Consider the following 14510-nt stretch of genomic DNA (forward strand, 5'->3'; position numbering starts at 1 on the left):
GGTCTCGCCTAGACCTACAGAATCAGTCTCCAAGAGTGGTGCCTAGGAATCTGCATTATTTTATAAGCACCCTGGACAATTCTGATGACCAGTCAGGTTTGGTCATTTCTGCTGGAGGGAACCTGAAACCTGAACTTGATTCACCACGTGGTGAAGCAATTTAAAGTTCTACTTGGGATCACCCTGACTTAACTGATTTCAGTCATGACGTCACAACTTGCTAGCTATCCCCTTTGAGTAAGTCACCCCACCTCTCTGAGCCTGTAACATCGTCGTTTGTAACATCCACAAAGGACAGCAGTCGTGTGGGTAAAACGTTTAGCGACATCCCAGGCAAAAAGCAGCGAGCCCTCAATAACCGGAAGCTGTTAGCATTTCAGCATCCTTTCTATGCTAAAGAAGAGAGAGGAGTAGCCAAGTGTCAGAGGCCTCACATCTACGGAGTGGGAGGCTGGCTGCTTCCCTCTCCAGCCCTGGTCAGTTCAGGCTGAATAACTGGGTGCTGGGAAAGGAAGTGAGGACTTCCATTTTATGCCACGTTGCCCAGTGTCTAAGGGGCAAGGTAAAGGGCTGCAATGTTTGTGTTCTTAGAACTCACTGGCCTCTATTCCTACGTCCTTCATTGTGTGGCTGGCAAGACCTAGAACCTAGAATCTCTTTGGGTTCCAGTATTCTCTTTGCGGAATGGGGATGATAACATCCAAAGTCCCGCCAGCCTCACTGAGAGCCTGGGAAGATCAAAACACGCTGAATCACAGTCTACCCGTTCGAGCTGGTAGTTAGCACATGTTTGCGACGATCAGGCGCCACGCTAAGCGGCTTACGTGCGCTATCTCGTCTGACCATCATAAGGGCGTCAGAGGTAAGTTTTATCTTATACCCACTTTGCAGTTAGAAAAGTAAGGCTTGATGAAGACTAGTGACTCTAAGTCTCACAGCTGGTAGAAGGTGGAGTGAGCAACCAAACTCAGGCCGGTAGGACTTCCAAGCATAAAGTCACATCCATGACAGTGTCTCATGTCACCACAGTCGGTCACTGACATCTCAATCCTCTCCTCGGCCAAAAGGGCTAAAAGACCTTTCTCTCTGAGTGTCTGAGTGTCCTATTTGGAGCCCAGTTTTTGACTCTGAGGCCTGAGTTTTACAACTATCCCCATGCATTCCCCCAAACCAAACGTGATAGATAGGGGAGAGCTGGCTACGTCCGACTGCACTTTTAAGAATCTATTCATCATAAAAATCAAACTTGCTGAATTTAGCTCTGTACTTTCATTAAAAAATAAAATCATCCGGCTGTTTTGATTTGCTAGGGTGCTTTACCGTGGACGGACCTCTATTTAGGAAAACTTGGCATCTAAAAGCCCACAGGGACAAAATCGATATATTAAGGGTGAGTATTCACACGTTGGAAAAGGATTCGTTTCAATGTTCGTTTCAACTGCGCTTTCCTAAATTGGTTTCTTTTTCTCTTACTAAGTATTTGGCAGAGTGACTGGGGTGGGGAGAGGGAAGCAGAAAAAGTTCACAAGGTACAGAAAGAGCAACCCGGAAAGTCTCTAAATGAGTCACTGGAAACACAGGATCACGTTTACCCAAAGAAATGATTATCTACAACTTGTCAGGAACACGACAGTTGCACAAAGTACACGTGAAGCTTCTTGATGTTTAATCGAAGGTTACAACTAAGACTCAAAGGGCTGGATTTGTGCCTAGTAAGTGAAAAACGGCACGAGATGTGAGTCAGTCGACATCCCTCTCGTGCTGAATGCTACCTTCTGAGTCCCAGTCTGGCTCTCCTGGTCCAGAGATCTGTTTCACAGGAACCTGAAAACCTGCCAAATCCATCACCGGTGATGAGCAGGTGAGCTGAGGAGCCCCTGATTTATGTCAAAGCATCCTAGGGGCAGAGCTGCCTTGCAAAGGACTGTCAGAACTGATCAATGAATAAACGAAGTCACTGACCAGGGGGACAGCTCACACTCTTCGTTTTTAGGGATTTTGTAATGAGAGAAATCACTAAGATTCATTTCGGGGCACGATGATATTAGCATACCCCCCCCTTTTTTTTAATACTTTTCTTGGGGCTAGGGAGGGGAGAAAAGGGAAGGATGGAAGTCAAGGGATTTTTACCAAGGGAAAATCTATTCACCCAACTGAGGGCGGGGGGGTGAGTTTGAGATGCTGCTCAGGGACTTTTTGAAGTTGTGAGGCCCTGATCTGCATGGGAAAAGACCAGACGTGTTGCACAGATACTCATTTGTCAACTTCCTCTGTGACTGGGCTCAAAATGGCTGTGTAAATAACTCAGCCGGGGAGGATGGCAGAGCAAAGCTCTGGCAGTTATTGTGCTATGAAATATGCATTAATTGCATTAAACATTCAGTCTGAAACTCAGCAGTGAGGCCCCTTTTGTCAGTTTTTATGGTGCACAGACAGAGACACCAGGATGCGGATGGCAATGGCCTTCTGTGTAGACCCCGATGCTGCAACAGCCCAAGCTTCTCCTCAGATGCTCCAGGAGAGGCGGGTGGCGCCCCGCTCAGCAGCACGGTGCACACGAGGCCAGGGTCACCCGCTCTCACTCCCCAGGAGCCCCCCACCTCTGCTCTGCTCCCTAGACGCCACCCGCCACGTCTTGAATTCCAGCCAGTGAGTCATCTCCTACATGTCCGCCAGTGACAGAAGGGTTGGATGTGGAGGTGGAGGGCTCCGTGGCGTCTGTCCCCATGAGGGCTAAAGCGACTTCCCTCAAACAAGGGAAGGCAGTTCTCGTTTGCAGTTGATTACGACATTTGAAAATCCGAGGTGTGCTTTATCAGGGGGAGACATCACGTCAGGGCAAAAGAGCCGAAAGTGTAACAGATGCTTTTGAAGAGAGATATTGGAGAGAGAGAGAGAGAGAGAGAGAGAGAGAGGGAGATTTAATGTGTGCTAGAGGAGTCAAGCCTTAGGATGTAAAGTGCTTTTGGTCTTACTACTTGCACAAAATGAAGCACAAGAATCTCACTGGGGCATTCAAGGCCCTCTTCAGTTAGGCCCAACGGAACCTCCCTGACCTTGCTGTCTACAGTTACCCTACGCTGAAGCCACTCTCTAACCAAAGTGGATGACGTGTTTCTTAACTTTGCTTTTCTATCTTCCTGCCTTTGATTACACGATTCTGCCAAGCAACCAGTCAATCACGGTTTGCCGAGGACTGATAGGATTTTAACACCGAAAGGCCCAAGTCCCCGGAAACCCTTCAGTGCTAAGCACACCAGGTCAGTTGGTTCCCCCTGCTGTTCCCTCTGCCTGGAATCAGTGGCCTTCCACTCTGCATTTTAGCTCAGATAAATCCTTCAAAGTCATGTCAAATACCATCTCCTCCCTAACCCATTCCATACTTTTCCACATTGACTTCTCTCCCGCCACAGACCTCTAACAAACCTACCTCATTAACGCCTGTCGCTCTGTCAGAGCATTCAGTCCCCAACGTTTACAGAGAACCTCGTCCTCTTCCGCCCGCCCACTCGCCACGTCCTCTTCAGGCGCCTGCCCACAAGGAGCGCCCGGTCTGTGGAGGCCATAGAGAGGTCAGCACTCGTAACACGGTGAAATAAACCTTTAACAAGTGGATGTGCAAATTTCATGGTCTAAGGATGAAAGAGTCGTCAAGACTGCCAAAGATCAGAGACTCAGGACTAGGGAAATTGCTAAAAAGAGATACAAAGTTCTGAAAATTCTGCAGACTCCCTTCCAAAACAGTTAATTCCTGGGAGATCTAAGGTCTTTGTTAATTTTTTCCCTTCACCAGAATTCTTGGTGCAGTGAGTGGGGATTCTTTTGCGTTTATACATCTAATCTTTATGGGGGGGGGGGAATAGAATCTCCTAATTCTATATTTAAAGAAAAAATAACATGTTTTTAAAAAAATTCTTTTAAGTGTTTACTTTTGAGAGAGAGAGAGAGACAGAGAGACAGACAGCGAGCAGGGTAGGGGCAGAGAAAGAGGGAGACACAGAATCCAAAGCAGGCTCCAGGCCCTGTGCACAGAGCCTGACATGGGGCTGGGACTCATGAACGGTGAAATCATGAGCCGAAGTCAGACGCTTAACCAACTGAGCCACCTGGGAACTCAACATATTTTTTTTAAGTACAATAAAATAAATGGTCATTTTGTTATACACACACACACACACACACACACAATGTGTGTGTGTATGTGTGTATTTGTGTTTATCCTATGTCATCATCCAAGGATAACCACCATTCATGTTTTGACATAGAATCTTCTAGACTTTGTATAGAAGTGAATACAGAGATTTTAAAGCAGAATGAGATTTTACTACACATACTGTTTTCCACCCCAGTTTTAACAACAAAATACCTCTCCACATATTTGTGTATGTGCATGTGTGTGAATGTATACACACATCTGCCACATCATTGCTACTAGTCGTATATATTGTATTGGGTAGATGTGCCTTCATTTATTTAAACAATCCTGTAATAGGATCTAGTAAGATCATTTTTTATTTTTACCATTATAAATAATACTGTAATAAACCTCCTTAAAAATGCACATTTTCATAATTATCCAATATGATCAGACAGATAAAACCCTCCCAGTGGAATTACTGGGGCAAAGGATGGACATAATTTAAGGCATTTGACGCATATTGCCGTTTACGCATCTAACTTACATTTCGTAAAAATCTGTTTTTCTGTACATTTTTGCCAGCCAACATATATTTTGTCGAGCTACAATAGCTAGAGATCCCAAAGAGCATTTTTTCTAAGCGAATGCCAACTTCCGTGATCGCCACCACACAAAATAAAGGAGAAATAAATCCAGGGGTGGCGTAAGTGAAGGAAAACCCCAAACAAGCCTACTCGCAAGGCAAAGTAGTTAAGCTGTCTTCTTAAGCTCACTCTATCAGAGTTATTGCCACTTATTCATAAGGGCATCCAGCAACAGCTGTTCACCTGGCCAAGCAACCTCTCCAAAGAAAGATCCCCATATGTTGCAGGGAGATGCACGTGAGCTGGTTCTTAGAGAGAAAATGACCTTGTTTCCTGGTTCTGTGTGATGATGCTTCAATCAGAGAGAAGGGGGCGGGGGGGGGGGTGCGGGGGGCGGGGGAAGAGCCCAAATTCAAGGCTTGTGGAGGAGAAACTTGTCATCTTCATTATTTTATTGGGTTCAAAGGGCTCACCCGTGCTTTGTTTCATCTGGAGGTGGACAAACAAAGCAGGTCTGTTAGTGACACTTTTATCACTGGGCTTGCCCAGAGTCCACAGGCAGCAAGTGGCAGAACCAGGCCTGGAACCCAGGGCTTCTCGAACAATCTTGTCACTGTGAATCTCAAAAAAAAAAAAAAAAAAAAAAAAAAAGTTCCGTGAAGTTACAACAGAGAGAAAACAGGAGTAGAATTCTGACATTTTTGCAAATATTTATATACGTAATCACAATATGTTTGGGCTACTTTTAATTTCTTTTTTAAATGTCAAAGGTGGTGCAGGACCTCTGCTGCAAGGGACAGGTGGGTATGGAAGTTGTACAATTGTTGTTGTCTAAGGACTATGGGGAAAGGATTGGTCATGTACTTAGCCCCACCTCGTGTTGCTAGATAGGTCTCAGTTTGGTCATCTGAAAAATGGGGATCTACCTCCCAGGGTTTCTGTGAACATGAAAATGCTTCAGAGCCAGTAAGTACCCAATGACACTCTATCCTGTGCCTTTTATTCTTTGAAGCAATTTCATCCCCTGTCCTGGACTTTAAGCTCTTTAAGAGCAGGAATAACATCTTGTGGCTCCACTGCTGAGACCAGGGTCCTGGATGACATTCCTCCTACACACCCACAGGCGTATGCAGACTACATGCTATCTTCTGAAATTGTACTGGAACATTATTTTATGTTATACACAATGTTTAATGGATATTAAGTAACATTTCATAGTAATATATAGAAGTTTTTAAATACATGGGTTCATAATATGGATATTTTTTCTTTAACTTTTTTTTCCGATTTAACACTACAATTTGGACATCTTTTTATGTAGGTGCATGTAAATCTTCCTTCTTCTTTGTATTGGCTACATAATATTTCATTGAAATATTGGACTAAAATATCCAATGGACTAAAATATCATAAGTTTATTTTAACTTTTTTTTGGTAGATTGTTGTATATTTCAAATTTGTCACTTTCACAAATAATATTGTCATGAAACATTCCATATATATGCCATTGCCTACATATGTAAGTGCTTCTTGGAATCAAACCTGGAAGTCAAATTTTAGGGTCAGAATTCTTGTATCTTTCACATTTTCATCAATATTGTGAAACTGACCTTCAAAAGGCTGCTCTGAAATATTCTCCTATGCATCTGAATATTCCTGTTTCCCTGGGTTTATAGACGCCCTGGGTTTTATCATCTTTGACAATTGGGAGAAAAATTCTATCTGTTGTCATTTTAACTTCTTTTTTAAATAGTGAAGCTGAACATTTTACTGGCAATTTGTACACTCTTTTGTGTTAATTGTCTGCTCCTGCTCGTCAATTTTTCTATTGATTTTTTCCTTATTGATTTATTTGAATGCTTTGTGTACTAAGGATATTAACTCTTTTATCTACAAGTTTTAGGTGCTTTTGTTCTATTTTTAAATTATTTTTAATTTTGACATAGAGATTGTCTCTTTACTCTTTCTGGCTTGGTATTATGCTATAATTGTCTGATTTTGTCCTGACCTAATTAATACATTCTCTATTCGTAAAATGATAGGACTTGAACAAGGTAATTTTTAAAGATGTTCTCTAGAGTCAGGATTTTACATGATCTAGAACTGCATTGATTCAGACAAATATATGGCAGCCAGTGTAACTTTCAGAAAACACTGTATTGAAAAGATACATCTTAATAAAACATTTTGTCCTTCCATATGTAAAATGTAACCATAATGTTGGCCAGAAAATATTGCACACGAGGGGCCTTCAATGGACATTTTTAATTTAAAAAATAAAATTAATTCATGCAAAATTCAACATATTTGATGAACTCCAAACTAACGATTTAATCATGACTTGCTTTCCGCAGCTCCACGAGGGGGCATCCCAGGAGTCCACGTTTTATGCTGAGCGGCTGTGTCCACTAAAGCTCCAAATGATTGGACCCGAATGGACACCTGACCCAAAAGCAGCCAACCCATTGGCTGTACAGCAACCAATGACCTATGTGACTTATTTATTCATTTTTAATTTATTTTTGAGAGAGAGACACCCCCTCCCCCGGCACAAGTGGGGGAGGAGCAGAGAGAGGGGGGTGGACAGAGGATCTGAAACAGGTTCTGTGGGACAGCCCCAGAGCCCGATGTGGGGCTTGAACTCACTAACCCACTAGCTATGAGACAATGACCTCAGCCAAAGGCAGACCCTTAACCAACTGAGCCACCCAGGTGTTCTTATGTGATTTATTTTTTAAAAAAAGAATAAAGAGAAACAGTGGGGCCAGTCAGATTTCTATTTCGGCAAATTAATTTTGGGAAACTGAAAGAATAAACCAGCTTGCGGTAGAAGGTGCAACCCCAAGAGTCGTCAGAACTATGCTCTTCCGTATGTATGTTGACCCCTTTAAACTCCGAAAAGGGCCAGCTTCATGGACAGGCAGCCAGTGGTCAAACGGGGCCCCATGCTTGGATTTAGTGCTGAATTTTATGTTTTTGAGTTTGGGTTTTGTTGGTGAAGTGGATGGGACAATGGAACATGGACCAGGCGCTCGGCTTCCCGAGGCTGCGTCCCAGCCCTGAGTTCTCAGACCTGCTCCCCGTCGTCCGTCCCACCTTCTCCTTCCTTCCTCCTCCCCACACTGCCCAGCAGGGAGCCGAGTCTGGGCTGGGGAGTGCTGGACCCCTGTGCCCTGTGGCATCTGGAAATGGGGTGCGGTGACAGCTGTCCTTGCCCCAGGCTGCACACCATGGTTCATTTGGCAGGTGATTCAGTGGAGCCATCTCTCAGCCTCCCCCAATCCAGGTACTTAGTGCAACATCGCCCGCAGAGATTGGGCGTTAGGGATGGCCGTCTGCCTTGGGTTGGGGCAGTGGACTTGTGGGAAGGGGTGATGCCTGGCTCAACTTCTCCACTCCTCCCTTAAGCATGGTGCTCATCTGGTGGAGGGCAGGGAAGGGGAACCCAGCCGTGGGTGCCAAGTTTCAGACTTGGGCCCCTAGGCACCAGGAGAGTCTGCACTGCCCTGCCAGTGTCTCCGTGCCTGGGGAAGGTGGTGTTAAATAGCAAATATAAAACACCAAGGAGGTGGAGACAGAAAGAGACAGAGAAGAGAGACAAAGGGCCGCTGAAGAAAGAAGTGTTACGTTTTAGTGTGCATTTTTTCCTCTGTTTTAAACAAGGGACCCCTCATTTGTTTTGCAATGGACCTACCAAATTATGAATAGGTCCTGACTCTAAGTCAGCTGCAGAAGCCATTAGTGAGGAAGAGAGAACAAAATGGAGGTAGAGAGAGGAGCTGACACATGGAGAACAAGAGCTACCTCTGGAATGTGATGAGGCTTCACTTCCAGTCTAGACACTTAGAATCAACCCTCTTCTCCTGAGGTAACAGAGAAGAGCTCAGTGTCTTGCAAGTAAATAAAACTGATTAAAAGATGAAGGCAAAGACCCCCTGCAAGGTTCTAGAGAGTCCCAGCCCTTGTCTCAAGGAGAACGAAATGAGATATAATAACACAATAAATAATAATAGTAAGGACAGTAATATATCACATTTAATCCCCACAACAACCCGACTACCCCATGAGGGAGGAACTATACATTCACAGCTGGGGGAACAGAGATGTAGACAGTCCAGAAGGAAGAGCCGGGACCTGACTTGCTGCCTAGGAGAAATTTTTCTCAGAGTGGTAGAAAACACCAAAATATCAGTGAGAGGGGAGCAGGCTGCTTCCAGCTGGGGAAATCAGGGGATGCTTTTTTCAGAGGCTGTGCCCAACATTTAGCATGTACTTGGTAAAGGTTTGCTAAAAGAACCGAATGAATGAATGAATGAATGAACTTGGATTGGATTTAAGAGGAAAGCTTTGGGGATGGGGGACAAAAACAGAGGTGGGCAGATCATTAGCAAAGGGCTAGAACAGAAAATGGCAAAGTGAGCTTGCACGTGGGCAAGCAGGCCGGCTTGGCCGGAGTTTAGGGCACTTAAAGGGAGCAAGAAGGATGTTTGGACCAGTAGAGTCTCCAGGCTGAGAAGTGTGTGCTGTATTTGGTAGGTAATCTTGAACCACTGAACATTTATAAGCAGAAGAGATAGGATCAAAGTCATGCCATAGGAAAGTTAATTAGTTGATAGTGAGTAGAATGAATCAGAGGAAACAGCAACCGAGAGCAAGGAGATATCAATAATCTGTGAGAATAGACCAGGCAGGAGGTAAGGAAGGCTCCAAGAAGATGGAGGGAAAGGATCTGATAAGATACTCGTCACAGGAACAGACAGGAGTTGTCATGTAGGTGTGTGAGCAGGGGTGATCAAAAAAGGTGGTTCTCAGGGTGCCTGAGTGGCTCAGTCGGTTAGGCGTCTGACTTCAGCTCAGGTCATGATCTCACAGTCTGTGAGTTCGAGCCCCGTGTCGGGCTCTGTGCCGATAGGTCAGAGCCCGGAGCCTGCTTCAGATTCTGTGTCTTCCTCTCTCTCTGCCCCTCCCCTGCTCATGTTCTGTCTCTCTCTGTCTCGAAAATAAATAAAAACATTAAAAAAAAAATTTTTTTTTTAAAAGGTGGTTCTTGGGTGTGTAGCCTGTGTGCCTGGAAAAAAGGAAGCCATACCAGCAATCCCAAAGTCGGATGGTGGATGTATTGCTTATGTTGACAAGGAGGGAAGGGAATGAAAGGCCCTGAAAACACCGGGTTCTTCCTGCGTTTAACTTCCCCCTGGGGATGGATATGGTAAGTGCTTTCTTCAAAATTTCAGTCCAGTTCCAATCACATGAACATGAATTCGGTCGGATCTATATTTCAGGGTTTTATGAATACAGATAGTTAGAATCTTAACATGAAAACAGAGGTATCGCACTAATTCCAGCTCCACGAATTTAGAATCTGTGACTCTTCTAACTGGCGAGGCAAAACTTTACCTTCATTTAAGCCAATTCGTGCTTCATCAACCAGGACACGTGGCACGTTTAAATATTTCTGGGGGGCAGCTACCACATTTGAGAGAGTCAAACGTGTTCGTGTTATTCTCCCACATCCTGACGAGCATCGTTCACGTAAAATGGCGGAGGCGATGTTCTTTATAAATCCCTCTTGGTCGTTTCGTTAAAGAGGATCCTTTGGCTCCTCAACAAGACCCGGTCCGGGTGCTTGAGCTATCATCTGCCCTCATAAGTAGTAAAAGTGCATTTCTTAAACTCCTCCTCCATTTCAGGCTCCTTCCTGATTCAGGCTGACCTTTACCATACATCACTGCAAAGAAATCCCCGCGGGGTTGGTTATCACGGTGAGCTGCTAGTCATCTGAAAGGCGAGGTCACTGCCTCTTTGTAAGGTCTGCTCACACTGTGAAAAGGGCCATTGGAGGCATGACAAGGAGGCTCGCCCAGGCCGTTCCACTCCGCCGACTTCCAGATCTGGGCCGAGTCGATTGCTTTTCATTTCCCAGTACCTGAGATCCTGCCATCGCATCGGCCTCCTTGACACTGGCCCCGGGTTTCCAGACGAGGACATGGCTCCAGCTCACCCAGTTCACGCGCCAGTAATTGGGTCAGTCCTGTAGTTATCGACTTATTTGTAATTTCAAAAAGGCTGCATGTTGGGGAAGGGATTCCCATTTGCCAGGGTAAAGAGAGGGGGGTGGCCTCAGCTCTGGGATCTGGAAGCGGGGACAAGATTAACCAGTCGTCGGAGCGACTTCAGCCGTACCTTAAAGCATTTCCCTTCAGATGAAAATGTTCCAGACTAGAAGGGGCTCCCAGAGAAGGCTGGGAAAACAGCCCTCAAGGTTCAAACTGACAGAATGGAGCCTGGCTGCTCAGAGTTGGTTTCTAAAGGCAGAATGACCTCTGAAATCTTGCCGCAGGACTTACAGGCTGCTAATTGGCACAATGGGTAAACATGCCGCATGACCGTAATCGATGAGAACGATTTCTCCAGACCCTGGACGAAGCCGGTGGTGTTAGTGCAGCGCCCTACTGTGCACGCTGTGGGGGAGGGGGAGGCCGGCCTGCAGGCTACGCCCTGATTTCTCCGGGCCACAGAAGGAAGTGTGAACAAAGGGATACATAAACCACAATCAGAGGACATGATTCTTCCTCCCGTCTCTTTTACTATAGTCACGATGCCAGCCTTCTAAGCGTTTGTGTTATTTGTATAGGCAACAGGCTTCCTAAGCTGCTTAAAATGAACCGCTGAGGGTCACCTGGGTGGCTCAGTCGGTTAAGCTACCGACTTGATTTTGGCTCGGGTCTGATCTCCCGGTTGATGGGATCCAGCCTCCGGTCTGGCTTCCTGCTGACAGCAGGGGTCTGCTTGGGATTCTTTTTCTTTCTCTCTCTGCCCCTCCCCCATGCGTGCTCTGTCTCTCTCAAAATAAATAAATAAATACGCATCTAAAAAGAAATGAGCCACTTACAATCTTCTTTGCGGGTTGGCTTTGCCCACAGTAGGTACTCGATAAATGTGTGATTAATTAAATTGAGTCAGTGAGCAATGACTGCTTTTGTTTTGTTTTGTTTTGTTTCCAAATGGGTCGCGTTTTTCTAAATGGAAATCCTGGGGCTGCCCTCGTAGGTGAAGATCACCTTCTTCCCTTCCGCATTCCAGACATGTGCCCAGAGGCCTTGGGCGGGTGAGGGAGAGGAGGGTCCAAAATGAGCTCACTGACATCAAAATCCTCTAAGGCTTCAGAACCTGGCACTTGACATTTTTCACATTCTCTAGAGATACTGGCTTACGTTTAAACTTCATTCCCTTTCCCGTTTCCTCTCCCTGTCCCCCCAACGAAATGAATTATCTTTGCCTGTCCCTTATACAGTCAACCATTTCAAAACAAACTCGCCTCCCGGACAGAGGGTAGCTTTAGGGACCCTTGTAACCAGGCTGAGGCACCGGGAGCTAATATTAAACCAGTGACCTCGGATCTCCCCGAGAGCACATGGGGGCCACCACACCTGAGAAGCTTGTTCTTTGACCCAAGACACACACCTGCTGTAGGAATAAAGTGGATTTCCCATGTGAAATTGTCCCTGACGCCCCAACTTGAATTGACCCCTTTGCAACCTGACCTTAAAGAAATCAGTTAAATGCTTAATTGGTGGACATATTATCAGGTGTAAACAAGGGATGGAGGAGATAGTTTCCCTGAAGTCAGATAAACTACTTCCCCTTTCCCTATCATTTTCTTTTTTAAAACTTGATAGACTCCAAGGTATCCGAAGGTATTTATTTCTGAGAAATGTTGTGGACGATACGCCTTTACAGGCATTTATGTGCCTCTGGCATAGTCACAGGTAATAACCGTCTGGAGAATAAACGTTGAGAAAGCTTCATTGTAACAGACGGAAACTTGAACATTTGTGTCAGTGAGAAGTTAACCCCCCAAAGGAAGCAAGATTCTTAAGTCAGTAACGTGATCTGTTTCTGTTTGAATTTAAAGATTGTAGCAACTTTCCTTCCGACCACTAGTAACATAATAATTGTACCCGATTATAACTCATTCCTTTCTGAAAGAATATTCTTTGGTACCTCGTAGTCATAGAAGACAGTCGGAGAAGCAGAAATGACTAATTGGTTTTTTGAATCTGTATTTTGTACTGTTGGAATGGGGTCTAAAGGAAGGATCCTCAGACAGCATAGGGCACCTCGCCCCTAGCAAAGCTTGGAGGAGGACGAAAATGTTATGTTTCCCCACATCCCACTCCCATCCAGTCCTACTTGTCTATAAGAATATCATCTGGATAAACGACTGTTACTAATGCACCTTTGTTCTCGCTGCGTAGGGCCAGCAACAACATACAGAACCAAAGTCAAGGTGAAATGTGAACACAAGCAACGAGAAGAGCTGGGTGGAAAGAGACAGGGAATGGAGACATCCTAGCAGGCATCTCCCCCAGTTTCCTTGGTCAAACACCACCATTCCCGTTTATCGCTGAGTTAATCGCCTTTGACTTCTTCACAGTCCCTCTATTTATGCAGTCCAGAATAACGTTTGATTTCTTTTCTTGCTCCAGATCCTGGTGCCAAAGGCATTAAAATTTTATCTTCCTCTGCCCTCGGATTCCTCCTCTCAAGTCTACTGCCTGTGGCCGTGGAGGGTCTGTTTGACCTCTGAATTTCTTGTCCCTAGTCTCGTTACCTTCTTTGTCACTACACTGAATTGGATAATCAAATTACCCATCTCTCCTGGTGGACCGCTTAGAGTTTTATTGTCCTTCCTGACCGCCTTTGTTCCTGCCTCAGACACTTCCGTGCTCTTCAGCTCCCGCCGGGGCTTCCCTCACTCTGTGTGGGGGACTGGGGGTCCCCTAGACGAGTATGCCCAGCTCAGCCCCTATACTTTTTCCCTGTGGGTCGAACACTCACCCCTGCTCTAGTCCCCAGGTTCAGCGACACAATCATCACTCATACAGCCTCATCCAGGAATGGATTCCCCAAGCTTTTGCAGAAATTACCGCATATAATGTGATGGAAGGGGCTCCTCGAATATCTACCCCCAGATAACCCTTACCGCCAGCACCTGACTTCGTGCGAAACCTTTCAACTCTATACAAAACTAAACAAAACCCAACACTCTGGGGCCATTATTCTTTACTGTGATTCTAAGAAGTATTAATGTGATTCATTTCCTCCTTCAGGTGGAATTTGATGGCCTCAATCCAAAATGACCACCCAGCTCTCTTTTCCTACCCAAAATGACCACCCATAGTTCCGTGGCTTCTGGCTACATCCTACAGCTGCACACTGAGCATGTCCACTCCGCTGAAATGTACACTCCCTGAGGCAGGGACCACAGACTTCTTATTCGTCTACGCACCTCCCCAAATAGAAAGCATAATGCCGAGCATGTAGCAAATCTTCAATATCTATGAAAGTTATATATATTCCAATATATATGGAATTCCAATCTATATATTCCATATATATTCCAATATATATGGAAGGAACATAGGTAAGGAGAAGAGAGGACTCAAATATGAGGTGGGTCTAATGATGTAAGACATCTAGGAGCCATCACTGACCATTTGCTGATGGGATTCCCCCCTCCCCCACCAAAAAAAAAAACCTTTTGCTTTTCAAACTCTCCCTTCTTACGTTCCTGTTATTTATTATTCAGGTGTGATAGTGTATGTTCTTCCTTGGACTGAAGTCTCTAATGGTTCTTTCCATTTTCCGTGCTTCATTTCTGAATCTGTCAAAGTGACATTTTCTCGCTAGTCTTCGATCTTTCTTTGGTTTCCCCTAGAAAATGTATGTCAGTTTCCAACGTTTGTTCCCCATCTTCCTGAAAGTTCCAGGGCAAAAAATTTATT

At 45.1% G+C, this 14510-nt stretch overlaps 1 long non-coding RNA gene across 3 annotated transcripts; it reads left to right on the top strand.

Moving 5' to 3' along the window:
* Positions 1–659: 659 nt before the first annotated feature.
* On the top strand, positions 660–13251 carry LOC102899451. Of its 3 annotated transcripts, none has more exons than XR_006591841.1 (7): positions 660–862; positions 1311–1390; positions 3169–3260; positions 7077–7214; positions 9763–9931; positions 10413–10746; positions 12981–13251. It is a non-coding gene; the product is annotated as an uncharacterized LOC102899451 (long non-coding RNA). The 3 variants fall into 3 exon arrangements; XR_006591840.1 differs by lacking the exon at positions 12981–13251 and adding an exon at positions 10926–12244; XR_442244.5 differs by lacking the exons at positions 9763–9931; positions 10413–10746; positions 12981–13251 and having other exon boundaries at positions 662–862; positions 7077–7493.
* The last annotated feature ends 1259 nt before the right edge of the window (positions 13252–14510 follow it).

This window comes from Felis catus, chromosome F1 (assembly GCF_018350175.1).
Source record: "Felis catus isolate Fca126 chromosome F1, F.catus_Fca126_mat1.0, whole genome shotgun sequence".
In the NCBI taxonomy this organism is placed as follows: Eukaryota; Metazoa; Chordata; class Mammalia; order Carnivora; family Felidae; genus Felis; species Felis catus.